We start from the raw sequence: 18,556 nt of genomic DNA, 5'->3' as shown, positions 1-18,556 counted from the left end.
GCAAACACCGTTTAATAAATATGCATGTGCTGATATCAGGAAAAGATTGCCAAAACCTGACAAAATAAAAGAAAGGTGGGGGAATAGAAGAAAAAGGAGCTGTTTCACTGCAGCTCCGAGTGCAGGGGGAAGAGCCCTGCACGGCTCACAGCCAGCCGCACTGACCAGGCACTCAACCATGTTTCATGGAATATCCAGTCCTGTGTATTTTTGCCATCATGGTACAGTTCAGATGGAAACTGGAACGGTTGGATCAAGGGAGGGTTGGGGGTTTTTTTATTTTTAATTATCAGCTTAGCATAACCTTCACAATCTTATGCAACATGTTTGAGTTTAAATAAATGAGTGACTAGTCAAGTGCCAAATAACAAATGCTTGGCATTTACTCATTGCCAAAGGCATTTTAGGATGTTGATAATAGGGGGAAGCCTAGCAGATCTGTTTTCCTGAATGATTTTTAGGACCCTTTAGCAAGAATGCTCAAAAGAGACTGTAGCATCTACATCTCAGGTAGAAAAAATAACTTAAAACCTGTTGAATTATGTAATTACCATTAGATGAGAAAAAAAACTGTAAAGAACCTATTCTCTTCTACCACATGCTTAAAATGCTTTGTAAAAGCCTGGTGAAAGCTGCAGTTGTGTTGCCAACTACAAGGTCAATTTGACTTTTACTGTTTTAAAATAACACGGCAGAAAAAATGCAGAACCACAATAGAGACATAATGATTTGTCTAATTAGGTCTTCTACAGGTAAGTATTTTTTTAAGTATACGATGACAGTGTGTTAACAACTCCTAGGGAAACATGACATCAAGTGAAAATTTGGTAAACAGTCAGTGCCTGCTCCATCATGTGCTGAAGCGAAAAAAAAAACCAACCAACCAAATCAATCCAATGTAACTCATTCCAGTTCTGTTATAGACTGCAGCATCATTAAGGTACAAGATAAAAAGCTGCCTAGCAAACCATAAAATACTCAACTAAAATGGCTTCACAAAAGCAATTATCCAGATTATGTGGACGCATTAAATCTAAAGAATTCACGCTTGCTGTAGATACAACATACTATCATGTGTATTAGTAAAAAAGGAAGAAAAATGAATGCAATCAGAAATCCTTTCATGGGATAAGATTACACAGCAAGTGTCATACAGCAAGTGGTTCAGACTGAGGTCTGTTTTAACAACATTTAGCAAGAATGTAATTCTTTGTAAACACTAGGGACTGAATGATGATGGTTCGAGGCCACATTGGTGACTTCTACACTTCCTCTCCCTTAAACACAGATAGTACCTTTGAAAATGAAGGATTTGCTGGACAGTTTTTGACCATATGCCAGCTGCATTCCTCACTGTTAGCTAGCTGAAACAGGGGGGGCAATAGGGATTTGAGTACAGGGGCACATTTTATCCAATTTATTCTATGAATTCTAATAGAATTCTCACAACTAATGATACAGAAGTACAAAAACGCTGGTACCACAATAGTTTTAAAATATGATAGCTGGAGAAAAGGGAAGAGGGAATCATGAGCGGGATGTCCTTTAAATTTCTGCATATGACAGACATTGGCACATCAACGCCCTCATTAAAAACACTCTTCTTGCAAGTAAACTATTTTTCTAATTTATTAATCTTATAGATGAAGGAAATCACACAATTTGCCAAAGCTCTGCTACAGACTCACTGGCAGGTGCACAAACAGGAACTAAATTTCCTACCCTCACCTCAGCTCCAAAACCACATGCACGTTAGTGCCCCAAAGCCACCCAAAAAGAGAGAATTAAGAGAGCCATGAGAGACACGTTTTATTTCAGCAAGGTCTGGACGGGTGAGGGAAGGCGCCACGCAAGGGAACTGCAACACGGAAAACATGACGTCAGTAACATCTCTCCTAATGCAATGGTTTAGATGGAGCCTAAAGCTAAAGTGCCTAATTCCTTGTGATGACAGGTATTACTTGGTAATCCAATGCTTTATTCATAGGGCTTTGAGAGATTAAGGGAGAATTTAAGATATTGCAATGAAACAGATATATTTTTATGCTACAAAGACATAAACTGCAGTCTTATTTAGTTGTTTTTATTATCTTCTAAGTGTTTGAAGGCTAAAAAAAGACTTTATTTAATTTTTTTTATGGTGCCAGTATAGAACATCTCAACTTTAGTGATAAGAACACATCAGGTGGAAAGGTTCCAAAGATTTTTATGATTATAATTATGCCCAGAAGTATGCTAGAGACATCATAGATCAAAAGAGATGTTCCTAGCTCCAACATAGCTTGCAAACTAAAAGGACAGTACAAGTCAACAAATAATAGAGATACAGAAGAAAAACAACAAATGTGGCAATAATAAGGTTATGTGGATAGTCTGGAACAGTCAGAAAAGTTTTAACTTGCTTTTTCTTAGAAAACTAAAATACATTTGCAAATTCAGGCAACTCAGATTTCTTCAAATTTGCTATTAACATCTCAACTGTATTTTTAAAACATATGTAAATCACTGCAAGAAGAGCTATTTTTAAAAAACAGAGTAAGTCTGCTGAAGTGACTGATTTGGAGAGTTATTCTCCGAGTAACTTCGCATTATAATTCATATAAATTCATTAGAACTGGTTTTCCTTGATTCCTGACAATTGCTTGATCTTCAGTGAAAGTCGTAGCCATACATATCTAAAATTGGATTCTAGAAGACCAATTTATTTAGACTGTGTTGACTTTTTGTTAGCTTTAGTTCATTATTGTCACTGTAATTTCAAGCAGGGAAATACAGCTTACAGCAATGCTACTGCTGCACCTCGCGAAACAGCAACAATGTTTGAAACTGGGAATAGGAAAAATGAAGATCTGAGAGAATTTCCACTGAGGCTCTTGCTCCTCCTTATCAGACAAAGCAGAACTTAATCTCTGCTTTCCTCTATGGTTTCATCTGGTTTTGCTCCCACACACACTTGATAAATTCTCCCTTTCTTAGTTCAGTCTCTTTCCCCTGATTATTCATATACATGCTTTTAATTAGAGTCTAGTTCAACAAGTAACTACCCTTCTGAAAAAAACCTACTCCAAAAGGCAAAATCCATGTGAACTGTTTTCCATGCTTGATTACATAACGGTAATTACAGAGCTGTACCCATCTCAAGGTGTCAGTCGCTCTAACGGAGATGCTTTCTTGTTCCCTTGTGATCACTTCACAGCCTGATGTTTTAACTGAAATCCTGTCATCCTGTATACAACTCATTCCATTAAGCAGTTCAAGATGTAGGGTAACAGAATTTAAGCAGCACTTACTGGCTCGCCTTAACTTCCACTTAAGTCAGTAACAATTTACACCTTATGAAAATCTTAGTAAAAACTTCGGAAAAATGTGGATCCATTATGATATGAGAAGTTGAATTAGGTGTATTACTGATGCTGATGAAAAAGCAGTATCCATTCAAACTAAGGATTTGTCAGGAGGAAAAGGGGTTTAAACAGGAAAGTGTTTTTGCAGACTTGCAATGTTCATTTACCAGTTTCTCCCTAAACTTTCTTCTTTCTTTCTAAAGGAAGTAATCAAACATTGCCTAGCTACTCTGCAGCTTGTCTCTTTTATGTCCATAGGCTGCCATCAGGCAAGAAGCCATTATAAACAAGATGTCTAGCTTAATGTGTGAATTTACAAGTCTCATTGAAGACCAGTGATGTCGGCAGTTAAGTACCTGTCTGCAGAAAAAAAAAAAAAAAAACACAAAACCAACACACACAAAACCACCCTCACAATTTCACAGAGCCTGCTCAAGGCTAAGGCATATTAAATAAGGAGTAGAGTTATGGTGATGCAACCTCTGTTCAAAATAAAGAGGTATTGAGCACTTGAGCTAAATTTTCAAAAAGAGTTTTTGGAACCTGAGTGATGTCACTCACTGAATTTCTGTCAAAGCTGTACGTTTAGCAGAGACAGTGCCATTATCAACCACGGCCTTGGCAGCTCAAGGGACCTGAAACAGGGCTACGAGGTCCATTAATGCTCAGAGCAAATCAGCCCCTTGCAGTGGAGCCCACCCTACTGGAGTTGGATCACCAGGGACAAATGCAGCTCTTGTCACCCAAGCCTGCCCACAATGAATGGCAGGTAGTGATCCTGCTCATTTGACACCAGATTGGCTGTAGCGGGTCTCCTGCTTACTCACTTTAGCAGAGAAACTGAGCTTCATGCTGGCACAGTATCCTGTGTGCCTACTCACCCCAAATGGGAGGTTTTGTGTCACAGAGCTGAAGATTTTCTGATGATCAGACTGTAAAACTTGGTCTGTGCTATACAGTTAAGTGTGGCATGGCAACAGATTCTTATTTCCAAAAGCAAATAATCTCAATTTGGTAGTCCCAGATCGTATTCCTACACCAAAATCCATACCCACACACCTTCTGCTACCTAAATCGAATTGGATTAAATTTTAAACTTATTATTGAAATATAAATTTAATTATGTTAATGTATGGAAGCATGCCTTAAAAATATATCTAAACAAATATAACCAATTGAAAAACATGATGGTTTTGTCCCTTTTTTCTTTCAAAATGGATGGAAAATTGAAGCTGGATTAATTACTGAAGAACACAAGCAGCTCTTATATTCCTGCAAGCGACCTTGAATCCACTCTGACACAACAGCTATTACTTGCTTAAAACTAACTTCTGGAATCATAAATGCAGAAGGGACACATTATATCTTTCAAGCCTAGAAGAGATTTATTCTTTCCTTTACACATCTGAACTGCACTCCCAACAATGACCAGACGAGCCGTGTGTCTATACTGAGCTCCACACCAGTGGTACCAGTGGCTCCCAGCAGGCCCGACCCAAACCCAGAAAACCTCACCAACCCAGCTCCAAATTCTAAAATGCACCTCCTGTGCGTTCTGTTATTTGCATGGGCCTGCACCAATACCAGCCTGGAAACATATGCTGACTAGGCAGATACAAGCCCACTTTTTAAGAGGGCATTTAGTTCTACTTCACTGTAGGGCACAAAGACTCATCTGAAAATCTGGAATCTGGAAACTGTCATCAATTATTTTTACGTCAGTGGAAATAGAAGCAGACTGACAGTTTCTGTTGTATTTTAGAATGACCAATGCCACAAATGCCTCTAAAAATATCATGGTTATGCAAACTAAGTAAGGCAACAAGCAATGCCAGTTATGCTCAGCAAGGACGTTACTTTAAAACATAAATTTAAGTGCATCATTCGAGTAAGTTCTTCGGGAGTTCATACAAAAAATCCTAATCAGCAAAACTGTCTCTTCTTGTACAGGAGACACAATCATGTATTTCCAAAATATCAATTCATATTTATGGCCCTAGGAACTGGTAATAGAATCAACAGCATGTCCTCTAATGGCTGAAAATAACAGCAAATCCTTCATACAGTTTTAAGTTTTCAGAAAAGCTTTGCCATCAGGCAAGATTTAGACCAAAAAAAAAAAAATCATCTAACTACTTGGTGATCTCACTCAGTAACTGGAAAGCTAAACACTCTCTGTTTTGAGCCCTTATTTGGTGCACTTCAGCAGGGAGACAACTGCAGCATACAAATGCATGAAGCTGTGACACTAAGCTCTGTTTATACAATAGAAATGGAATGGGCTCTATTTACAAAATCACCTTTTAGTGTGCCTTAGCCTCGTCTTTTACAGGAGTTGGAGTAATTCAATAATAGATAAATAAATCTGATCTTTGTTGATGGTTTGTTTAACAAATCTTAGTGAGATGGAACAATATTAGCTTTGGGTGCCCAAGACAGAATTGGAGATAAAATTTTTCCTACTCATCTTTCACCATCTGAACCCACCCAGGCCTGACTGCAGCCAGGCCAAGCCCATAAATTGTCAGGGGGCACAGGCTCCCCGTAAAAAGGAAAGCTGAACTTTCTCAAGCAGCACTTTAAGCCTTCAGGCTTCTGGTTAGTCCAATATGGCTCAACAGATAGAATTATAAAGTAATCGATTTTCCCCAGAGTGGGTATTTTCATACTGTTGAAGTTGTTCTTAACAGTTGGCAAAGAAAAGTTATCTTAGCCTACAGTAAATCCAGCACAAATCCCTGCCAATAAAAATCTGTTCTTCTATAAAAAAGCTCACCTACAATTCTCAAAATATTTTACAAAAGAAATTAAAATACAACTCAACTGAACTAAAACACATCTATCCCTATAAAGAAAATTAAAGTATATTTATTCATGTTCTACATATGGAAAATTGGAAAAACAGAGCATTTGTAACTTAAGTAAGTTTTCATGGAAACCCCGAGATTAAACTCCTTAACTCACAATTTCCTGCTCTACTGACAAAGGCATATTTCCTCAGCGTTCATGGAGATCTAACTGTATGCTGGATAATCGTATAAGAATCAGCATTATTCAAAACTCAACACAAATATTGAATCTTTCCCCCCAAACCCATTACCATATCAGCCTCTCTGATAAATATGCAAGAATTGAAACTCAAGATTAAGATTAAATTGTTCTGATATATGAAACAAAATTAATCAACCTTTCTCAAACAGTTAAATGAAAGTGTATTAAAATTATTATTTTTTTAAAGAGGAAAAACAAAAAAGAAAAACGCACACTTGACTTTTCGAATGTGGTAGCAAATTCAAGCAAAAATGTTTTGTTTATTCATCTGTAAATCATTTCACTGTAACACCCTGGTAGACTAAAGCACACCACTTCTCTCATATTTTCATTTCTTGTTACAGAGGAAGACATTAAAAGACAGTAAGCAATATACATTGTTTTAAAAATATCCCATCCAATCAGTTCGTACTTTACCTAAGACAACATTTGTTGCCATCTTTACCTAAAGCATGGCTGAATTTTGCTCAGATATTACAAAGCTATTAATCTCTCTAATACTTGTGAATGAAATATTTAAAACCACAAAATCTGTTTGGTGATTTGTCTTAAAACCACTCCTAAGAAAGCAGAGGGAAGCTTTTGTGTTTATTCTAGGAACACCCATGCCACGTTACAACTCCAAACACATCAGAGAACAGTTGTGCAGACCTGTTTCAACTCTCTGTTGCCTACAACGGAGTAATATCCCACTGTTACACCTCTGGACGAACAGGGAGTTACACCTAATGAGATCCCTGCCAAGAATCTACTTACTATCTAACTACTCGACTCCACATACCTCAATGTGGTTTTGTGTACAAGTGGGAAGGGGTTTGGTAGAACAAAGTGAACTCACAGTTGGAGGGGTGGGGGTTAGGGAGAGAGGAATCTTATTTCTGAGCCAAAAGATTTTACATCTCTGCCAATAAACAAGAATAAAGGGAAATGCCACTTTTGTGGTATGGACAAAATGATGCTTAATCCTAAACACATCCCGATATATCAAAACTGTGGTGGTGTTGCTCAAAATGGTCCATGTTTAGAAAAGAAACAAGAGAGCTTATGCTAAATACAGAACCTTCTAACACTTCTACCACTAAATTAGTGAATAACATAAGCCAGTAAAGGAACCTGACAAGAATTTAAAAGAAAAAAAAAAAAATCAAGTGAAAATGAGCAGCTACTTCATCTAGATATGCGTATCTGCATGCAAAGTTTACCTTCGTATTCTCTGGACATTTATTTTCCTTAAAAATACAATAATTGTTTATGCTTTTTTTTTTTTATTAAATGCAGTTGTAAAGATCAGGACCATCTACAGATATTTCATTTTATGCTCCTGACCCCCAGGTTATAATTATTTTTGCAACTACAATGAAATCAGCAAGTTTGCTACACCCAGAATGAGCAGAGGGGACAGAGTCGCTTATTTACATACTTAAAAGGAATCCCTGCAGTGTTCCTGTGTGCTCACCAACAGATGATGCACACTACATGTCTCTCTTAGCCACCAGCAGACAAAAACTGTTTAACTATTTAATATGCTTTTAAAAATTTCTACTGAGTCAAACTACCAGTTTTTTCATTGTGGCTGTAAGTAAAATGTTTAATTGAAACAGCTGTTACCTATTAAATAACCAGAAAAGCTGTGTGCATTAATGAATGGTATTTCCAGATTAGATTTTAATGCATGGTATTTTCTATATACCAGAATATAAGACAAGTCTAAATAAGATCCCAATCTACATAACAAATTTAGAGACCAGAAGTGTTGACTCCAAGATAGACCTGGGTCTATCTCCAATATAAACAGCTTGATCTCGGCATTACATTTAGGATGCAAAGCAAGCACGCTAGACACTACAAATAAGTACTGCTATTCCGGGAGGGGGCGGAAATGTGTGCATTAAAATTTGGTCCAAACACAGTCAGAAAAAACAAAAAAGCGGCTTTTTTTTTTTTTAAACCAGATCTCTGATACATATTGACAGTGCAAGCAACTAATTCTACTTTCACAGAGTTTGGTTTTAGTAGCTTCTACACAGCCAGTTCTACCATGGTAAGTTCATCAGGGTTTTGGTTTTACAAGATCTGCATTGTTGTACTTGTCCAGTTTGTTCCATTCCCCATACCAGCTGTGCAGTCTATTATTTTCAAAGAGCATCCTTAGACATGTACAATGCCTGTAGAAATGATCAGCGTTACAGAAGCGCTAAGAAGTACAGCATTCGCACAGCAGAATCTTTGTTAACAGCAATGCCTAAAGCTGGAAAGGCTTTTGCTACATCTTCCAAACCAATCTCATCTTGTCCTGCCACTAAATAAACTCAGTTGGCACTGTCATTCACTGGAGAATTCAATTTTTAAGAGTCATTTTGTAGAGCAGAAACACATTTGTAAAAAATGCAATTCTTTACTAGAAAAGCAGGCCTTCCTGTGTTGAACGCTATGATCTTTCAGCACTGAAACAAAACTCATATTCCTGTGTAAGCCTGCATTATCTCCTGCACGTAACAGGATGGTTGTAAAATTTAAAAAAAAAAAAATAAATAAAAATATGTTGGTCGTGGAATGCTACATTTCTGGTACTTTTAATCTCCTTGGTATTGCGTTATCTCACCCCCACAAATCTGAAGTCGGCACGTACCAATATCTGTGAGTCTGTGTTATGAATAGTCCAGCTTCAGTGATGAAAGAGCAACAGTGATTTTTTTTTTTTAAGGGCAAAACAATCTTTATTAGCTATTAGTTGCATTTCTACCTCTGCTAACATCCTCTTGCCTATGCCACACTTTGCAGGACAAACATTTACCCGAGTACTGAAGGTAGAGATGCCATTTGGTTGTTGGCCATGGCTTGTACTCCTACATTGCCTTTAGTAGGTAAATTTGCATTAGTGAAGCAAATGCATACTGGGAAAGTATCAGAGCGCTGTTAGACAGAATAACATTATTTATATAATTCTGATTATTATGCATCTCAAATTTTAGTAAGATTTGAGGTGATGTGGAGGGAACATACTGTTAGTATCTTACATAATTCATCCTGATCACTTAAATAGTTTCTTAAAACAGCATCCCCTGGATGCCTGCTTTTGAAGTGTTTAACGAGGTATACATAAAGAGGGTAATAATTATAATGGGGGTGTAATGAGCTTCACTATCAACGGGAGTCAAAGTACAGTAGATTTTTACCTCAAATAATTATTGCTATGCGCAGTAAACGCACCAGCAAAACTGAGGAAATAAAGCCTTTGGATTACCTCTAGCAAAAGGAATTCACAAAAGAGAACTTTAAATTTTTATTCTGCATTTGTTGTATGAATCTGACAGGTGTTAAGATGATAAATCAAGAGAGCAGAAGCCTCACGTACTGACACAAAGCTATATAGTACAGCACGGGAAGCAGAAGTTTAAATTGCAGTGTGTCTTGGCTACCAGTAACAAGAAACTATTTGTGTCTATGGAAATATATATCGAACTTTCCACACCAAAAGGCAGCTCATAATATGAAGCCACATTCATTCATTCCTGAGCCCTACAGCCAAAACAACCGAGAAGCTCCTAAGTACCACTGATGCATTTCGTAGTAAGTGTTGACAAACTAGTCAGGGCTTGGGCTGAGGTCACTGAACTCGCACAGGACACTGAAGGCAGGTACTACCAGCTGGTTACACTATTCATTCTGCTTAACAGGATTATTGACCTGTTTTGATCGGAAATGCTACTGCGCAAGATCCATAAGGCCGGTACATGCAAGATTAAGCCATTTCATCTTTCCAAAGACAAAAGCCCCTTGTACTAAAATAAAAAAGTCTGTCTTCTGGTTTTTTGTTCAGTATTCCATTTTTCCTAATGAATATTTTTTCCATTGTACCTCAGACTGTCTTATGCATTTAAAGTAGTTGTTTTGTAGCTGAGACCAAAATTACTCTCTGAAGTTATTATCCTGAAACTAATTGAGAATTATGACCAGCTCCACTAAGGCAAAGAAGCCCAACTGGTAACAGTGAAGACAGCAGGACTCTGCAGCTCACTCAGCTGATAACACAACTGGATTTTCAGCATCATGAGAAATTAAGTAAACAACTCACATAGGTCACTTTGAAAGCTCCAGCCTCATCTAGTAAAGCTGTTGTTGGTAAACGACAAACCTGCCAAGGTTCCTTCGCAAGCTGCTTGGCATATTACTTATGTCATTGTTATACTACGCTTTTAAATATCCTGTTGATACATATATCAATGAAATCACAAGGAACTGACAGAAGAAAGGAAGGTATGAATACAAGCTAAGTAAATTCAAAGCAAATACACGTAATTTCCAAAAACACTCCTCCAGATTAAAAGACATTCTTTGAAGTCAACTGTTATTTAAATGCAGGTTCACTGATTATTCTTCTTCTACATCCCAGGATTTCTATGCTGCAACATTATCTGAAAACAAACAAAGCAGAACAACAACAAATAACAGCCCTAATTCTATGTTTGTGAATAGTTCTCAAAAGCCAAATAGCTGCTTTGTTTTACCACATTCATCTCTCTTTTCAACTGCAAGAACCCTGACAAACAAGTTTTGAGGAAACAACTGCTCTTATAATCAACACTGATCTCTACAGGCAAATGTATGTTGGCTGTTCACTGTCTTAAGCCTCTAGTAAGCTATTTACATTCAGCAGCTGTATTACAGCTACTGGTTATAGTTATATAACACATATTTATACGTTACATTTACATAAGTATGCATGGCAAACTGTGACATATTTAAGTTAGGATGCACTCTTAGGACCCACTTTTGGAAGTTCTTCACTGGGTCCATCTACCATAGCTCGTTCCCACAAATCTACACGACTGTTCTGCAACAAGTAATTCAGCCAGGTCAACCTTTTTCAGACTGTAGTTGTGCCTTTCCAAGCGTTGGCTACCATCAGTGTCAGTCTCTGAAGAAACTCTCATCATTTACTTGTGGCAACAGCCATGTAAAACAAACAAACAAACAAACCAAGTACTTTAAAGCAAAACTTTACTTGGAAGAGGAAGAAGATTGGAGACCTCAAACTTTGCATTACTCTAACAGCACAGACATTAAATTTCTTATAGGACAGAGTTCAACCCAAAACATTTCTCTACTGCGTTGCATTCAGTAGAATATTTGGAAAGTCAAAATAACAGAATGTTTTATGGGCTGAGGGAAAGCGTCTATATATATTAAAAGAAAAAACAATCTTTTTTTTTCCTGACCTTCTACCCACATATGCAGCTCGTAAGCAAATCTCCCACTGGGGCTGAGAACAAGACCTTTCGTAATCTTGGGATATGCTTGAAACAATACGTTTGAAAACACAGATTAATACTCTTCAGTACCAGCGTTATTGTTTTAAAATAAATGTCAGAGTAAAGGATTTGAATAATACTCTATGCAAAACGCTCACTTTCCCTCTTATTACTACACACAAAAGGTGATGCTGCCTGCGAATGAAGTTAATACCACAGCTGAATGCCAGCATCTGTCACCAGGACCACACAGGACTTGGATATGGGTGTCAAATGCTACAAAGTCCCCCAAGGGAGATCTCCTATTATTGACCTTTTCTTCCTTAAATTGATTGCATTTAAAAAAAAAAAAAAAAAAAAAGCATGTTAAAAATAACATTAGAAATGCTAACAGAGCAACACGCAGAGAAGTCAAGAATTGAATTACAACAGCTTGTACACAGCAAGCCCAAACACAACAAAGCACTGAGGTGAACAACTCAATCCTTACTCCACTGGGTTTTTGAAGTTGAAATGGATAGGGATGACTCATATGAATCTGAATTAAGAACTCACCTATAAAAACCCAGGCTTTTGTATGCAGTACCACAAATAGAAAGAAAAAGTTACCCTCAACCAAGCATATGGAAGGCTTTTTATAAATGAATTTAATGATTATATTCCACTGCATAGAATGACCCTTTCTCAAATCCCACCACTGCAGGATCACCCACACAGACCCTTGCTGGCACTAACAGATCTCAGTGTTAGATTTTACAGCACACGGATCCAAAGCCTGCACATTGTGATTACCATTCCAGCCATAATCCTGACCAGGAATGGGACATCTGAGAATGAACAACTTCTGCATGCATACATTTGGCTCAAAGAAACACTTGTGATTACTGCAAACATACAAAGCTCTGGCTTTATTTGGAGGGCATAGTGATGGCACATTTTAAATTGTGAAAACTTAGAATGCCACTGATTACATGGTGTCAGCCTGCTGTGTAAGCCTAAGATTTCAGTGTCCAAATGCTTCAAACAATTACCAGAAAACTGCATTTTTTCAAAAGAGAATAATCTCTGGGACTATATCTCTGGGGTAATCAGAATGATCAACAAACCATGCACGCTTTGGTGACCAAGTGTACTGGTATCTTGGTTGTTCGGTACTTCAGTGGACTAACTTTTTTTTGTTCAGTCATCTCCAAGTTGCAGTGTAAAGAGAGGAGAGCTTCGGCTAGTTCTCCTCTAACTACATCTTTGCTTGCTTTTACAAAACACGCAATGCTTCATGTTAAAATACCATCAGCAGAAGAATCAAAACAGAAGTCTGATCACCATTAAGTTATTTTTACGATCTGTAAAAATCACATCGTCTTACAAGCTAACTCAGAGACTGCTGCATGTTTCCCAGACAGGCACTGAGTAGTCAAACCCTCACATATCAAACTATCACTGTCGTCAGCATACACACCGATTCTGAAAAACAAAATCCATTTGTATTCTGAATACCCTCAGTCTGAATTCTCCGGTTACCTCTAAAAGAGCTGGTCTCTGTCTGAAGCGACACACTTGAGACTTGTCGAGAAGCACAACACCCAGGAGCAGTCAGCAGCTGTAACACCAGCAGCAACAAGGAAAACAGCTGAGGAGGATGATTTGATATTGTGCCTCATTTGAGAAGGCTGCAGGCTGATGAGGTTTAACTGCTGTAATTTCAGTTTTGCATGGTGAGGATAGGACAGACTTTACCATTTAATTCAGTGAAAAAAAAAATCTTACTTATAAATGGATAATCTAGGCAATGTTCCCATCAAATACTCAAAGTAATCACAATGCAGGATGTGTAAATTAACTTTCTGTTTTGCTGTATGATACAAACCTGCTAGCCTCAGCTTTTAGTGATTTACTAGCTATTGGACATATTTATCCCCATTTCTTTTTCTCTATAATCTGTGACCACATCTTTCATTACCTTAGAAAAATCCTTTGCACCACTTCTATTTCTTCTTATTTGAGGGAGTATAACTATATTATTATTGTTATTACTACTACTACATGGAAATTCCCAAAATAGGAACACCTGAAGTACACCTACACAAACAACAAGACTTTGCCATTCACACAGTGGGAAACCTGAGTCTTACGATGTCCCTTGTTTTTTCCTCTGCCTAATATTTTCTATCGTGGTGTCTTTGATGGACAAATTATTATTCACAGTGTAAGATTTCCCATTATATATAAAAATATATGTATTTCATCCTCATCACATTAAAAACTGATGCATTTTCATCAATGTCATTAATGTTTGTTGTATTATCACTCAATTAAGTATAGACTGTTGTCGTTTGAGAACAACACTCAGCTCTAAAAATCACTCTCTTCATCCGTAGATCAATGCAAATGCAGCCAGTAATTCAGCTTTTGTGAACAGGTCATCAGCATGACTAGCATATTAACATCTCAGCCAAGGAGCAACACTTAGAGGCATTCTTTTAAAGGTTAATGAAATGGCTCAATATGTACTTCAGCAGTGATTATTTCCAAGAAACTGGTTAAAGGCAAATGGGCCTCATTCGAATTTTAATTCTAATTATAATTTTAATCTGAACAGTTAACATAGGTGTAGCCTGATTGTTATGAATATATGCCTGCTTCCGATTCTGTTATAACTGGCTTAGATTTGTTCAAATTAATTGCGTATGGTGTTACTGATTAAATTCCCTGGAAAAGGGCACAATACTCACATATAATGACTAATTCTCTCAGCTTATTGATTCTAAGTTCAGAATCATTACATCAGTACAAATGCAAAACACATGAAAGATAAATGCTACACTTGGTTCACACAGAAAGCTCAAACCAAGTGTAGCTCATAGTAGCCATAACTATTTAACATTAAAGTTGTACGCTGTTATCCATTTAATTTTACACCGATCTGGCCAACTTTCCGACAAAACAAATAAATAAATACATACACCCCAATCATCAATTTGGAAGCGTGCAGCATATTCGTATATTATTCACCGTAAAGACCCACCTTGGAGTCCTCCAACAGATTTTCATGGCAATCCATTATGAACAGATCAAAAGCATCAGTCCCAAAGACCTCCAGACTAAGGGAAAGAACAGATTCATCCAGGCAGCCTACCTGCTGCTACACAAAAGCTACAATTATCTTTCACACTTCTTTATGATGTCTTTTGTAGGGCAATCTTCACCTTTGCAGTCTGAAATCTTTGAGGGCTTCTTAGAAATGCATCCCCAGACCAGACCCTTGAGGTGGAATCGCATCATTCCTCGAATCATTACGCCCCAGGCTCACTCAGGGGTTTCTCAACAAAGACAACCAGCAACAAGAAGAGCTGAGAACAGTGTGTAAATGCAGAGACCCAGAATTACTTTCAAAATGAACACTATCTAATTGTGGTTGCTGTATTCCCATGTACAAGAGAGAATTAAAAGAAAGGAATTCTTCCAAATTCTGCCTACATCTTATTGAGGAGAAACATAAATGTTAGAGCCAACTTATCCTAGTCTCATTATCTTCTAAGGAGAAGGGTTCTCTCTGCTGAAGGCTGCCTCTCAGTATTTTCTGCAGATTTTGTTTTTAACCAAAGAATGTTTCTTCAATCTAAATCTGCTGAAACTCCAACTCATAACTGGTATCATACCCTGAGATACTGGAGATAAAATTCAAAGCACTGTTAGCACTCAACACAGTCTATTAAATGTTGTCAAAGGGATTATTTAAAGCTACTCCTTGTCTCCTGCAGACATAAGACATGAATTTAGCAAGAGATAAACCCTTGAATGCAAGTAGCAAAGTAACATGAAACAGTAAGAAACAACGATAGACAAGCAATATTATATTCATAAAAATAACAAAAGAAGCTCCCAACAAAGAAATAATGCTGTTTGCTTAACCAGCACGATTGCTTTTTAAAGTGTTCGGTAGTGAGCATTGTTTGTCAGATTTGTTGTTTCGTGTGCTTGCACTGGAAGTGCTAAGCAGAATTTTTTCCCCAACAGTACAGTCTTTAAAACAGATGTAAATAGTAACAGGCAAAAACCCCCTACCAGTGTTGAGGTTCCACAGTGTATGAGAGATGAATCAGTATCTGCTTCTGTATCTGTGGTGGTAGATTTCTTTGCAAGGATTAGGAAGGAACTGGCCTTGACAAAAATGTTCTGCATAAAGAAGGAAAAGACAGAGCTCCACAATCACTGGAAAAATATACAGGGATTTTTTGGGGCATTTTTGCTATTTATTCTGCTTTGGTTTTAAGTTGCCACCTGTTTTAACATTCTGCAATTTATTATCTAGTATTCTTTACTTCCTGTATTGTGTGTTGACTTTATGGAAGCATGAGGTAACCTAAATTATTTTAATTAAAATTTCTGTTTGCATCTACAAAAGTTATTAAATAACTTTCTATTTGACTGCTCTAACTGTATATCACTGTAATTGAAAAGGGCATTTTAAAAGTCTTTAGATAATTTCTGTTATTATTGTTAATTAAATAAGCATATAAATTATGTATACTATATAAATTAAACATGACATTTGGAAAAAAATCTTACAGTCTCTGCCAGGCAAAATTCCCAAATTAATAAACCTTTACCTGAGCTATACCTAAATAACAGCTAGAAGAGATGGTCACAGTTGGCAACTACCAACTCTTAATAATAAATACTAACTTTAAAAAATATTCTAATGCATATACTTTTTTTTTCCAAGATCAATTAAATTCTCCTGTAGGTACCACTGAAAATCATCTGAAGGTAACACTTTAAAACCTTTCAAGATACACCAAAGTAAGCTGAAGAATCTGTACAGACAGCAATAAATTACTTAAAACCCATAAGCATGTGCAGTTTAAGAATGCAGGTATGATAAACGACCTAACCTGACTTGTGGGTTTTCTATTGCTCAAGAGAATCTGTTCCTAAGAGCCCGGCAGAGCAGGCTCCCTCAGTGGGACACAGCGCAGCAGGCACCGCACACGGACAGCCCCGCTGTCCGTCTGTCCTCGCACACTCCACTCCTGTGGGCCAGCTTTTACCCCTGGATTTCTGTGAGCCGCTCAAATCTGAGCAAGCGGGAGCTTTCCAGATCCAAAGGCAGAATTTGTCCAGCAGCCCGAGCTGTGTCACGTTCCACAGGGGCAGATCATGACACTCGGGCAGCTTTGACAGCGACGAAGCCAAAAGGCAGGAGCTGGGAGACACAGCAGAAACCAGCCAGGGGCACTGAAAAACTTGTCTGCAAGAAGGAACTTACTCTCTACCACACTAACCATGCTCATGACTTTCTTCACCTAAGACTTCATCTGTATGAAGTGATGAGTGTGTAGGTGTGCACGAACCTTCATTTATGTATTTGCATAAATTAACATTGACTAGTAGGACTATTCAACTGTTTTATAATTGCTCATATAAGAGCTGTAGGAAAGAACCGGTGGATTTATTGTGGTGCAGATGTGCATGTTTAATAGTGCCACAGCCCATCATTCTCCTTAGTATTAAATAACTTATTTCATTAAGACAAGGGCAAAGTATTTTTACTTTATGATATAAAATCTTCCTAAAAACAACAGAAGATAATTAAGAGTAATCATAGATAACGTGGAAAAATTTGTTTAAAAAATATAAAAATCAGCAGGAGTATCTATTTCTACTTGCATAGAGATCCGAAGGGAGAAAGTGCTGGGGAAAAGGAAATTCCTTCATGTGTCAATCTTTTCTGGAGATGAATCAATAGGAGTTTGCACCCATGTCAGTTAAGAAACTCCAAGTACACAGAGTATACATTCACCTGTGCATTTTCTCCCAAGTATAGAAAAAAGAGACACTAAGAAACAAGAATCTCACTCTTTTGAACTCTTTAAGGAACTGAACGACTGCCCCCTTTACAGCTCTGAAAGCCACCTCCGACTAAAATCAACTTAAATGCTACTATGATGAGTGTTGATAATATTATGGTAACACACACGGTTTCTTTCTCTGAACAAAAGAAGCTGGTTTGCCCTAATTAACTTGAAATCAACCCACTGAAAGTTGCTTACAATGAATAGTTGCATTACTAGACTATCTTTTCATAATTGTTAGTTTATATTTGTCTAGGAGATAAAGAATTCATACTATGAAATGAAACGTTCCGTGCAGCTCAGTATGACAGAGTTATGCTCTGGATTGCCATTCTTCAATGGCCTTGACGTCCCTTCCCAACTGTTTATATCTCATCTCTGTGCCAACTAACAGCTCATTTTTACTCTCAGAAATGCAGTTGGCAGTACGTAAACTGCAAAAATTCTCAAGTCTTCCAAGTCTTGTTCTCAGGTAATTGTAAGTGCTTTATTTTTTGTTGCAATTTGTATGCAGCAATTCATTACACCAGCTTTTCTTCTTGGCCACGATAAAACCTGAAACAGTAGTTCACTTTTATTTTAATGAATAATATTTTTTACTTTGTTTCAAGGGTTTGGGAAATGCTTTATCTTTATTGTCTTTGGCAAGGAAGGGTACATGAAAAAAAATATTACGTGGGCCTTTCTGCACCAGCTCTGTTTCTCTCTCTGTTGCCTGCAATTGTGAGGGCTTTGTATTTGGTAACCCAGATGGTGCCTCCTAGTCTTACATTCGTTAAAAAGGACACTAAGTACGGTAAACTGATGCCACATGGTATACAAAAATCACAACATTCTTTAAAATGTCATGTAGCTATTGAACAAGCTTTAGCCCCATGGATGCAATTTCACTAAATGAAAAATACCATTTTCCCATGCAGTTTGCATTAACAAGCTCTGAAATCAGAAAATTAAGCTAGTTATTAAACAAAGCAATAAATGCAGCATATTTCTCTCCCAGATCTGCAGCAGAAGTAATATGATTATTGAAAACACATGCAATTCTGACAATACA

Source organism: Caloenas nicobarica, chromosome 9 (genome assembly GCF_036013445.1).
Source record: "Caloenas nicobarica isolate bCalNic1 chromosome 9, bCalNic1.hap1, whole genome shotgun sequence".
Taxonomy (NCBI): Eukaryota; Metazoa; Chordata; class Aves; order Columbiformes; family Columbidae; genus Caloenas; species Caloenas nicobarica.
Note: the sequence above shows the minus strand (reverse complement) of the source record.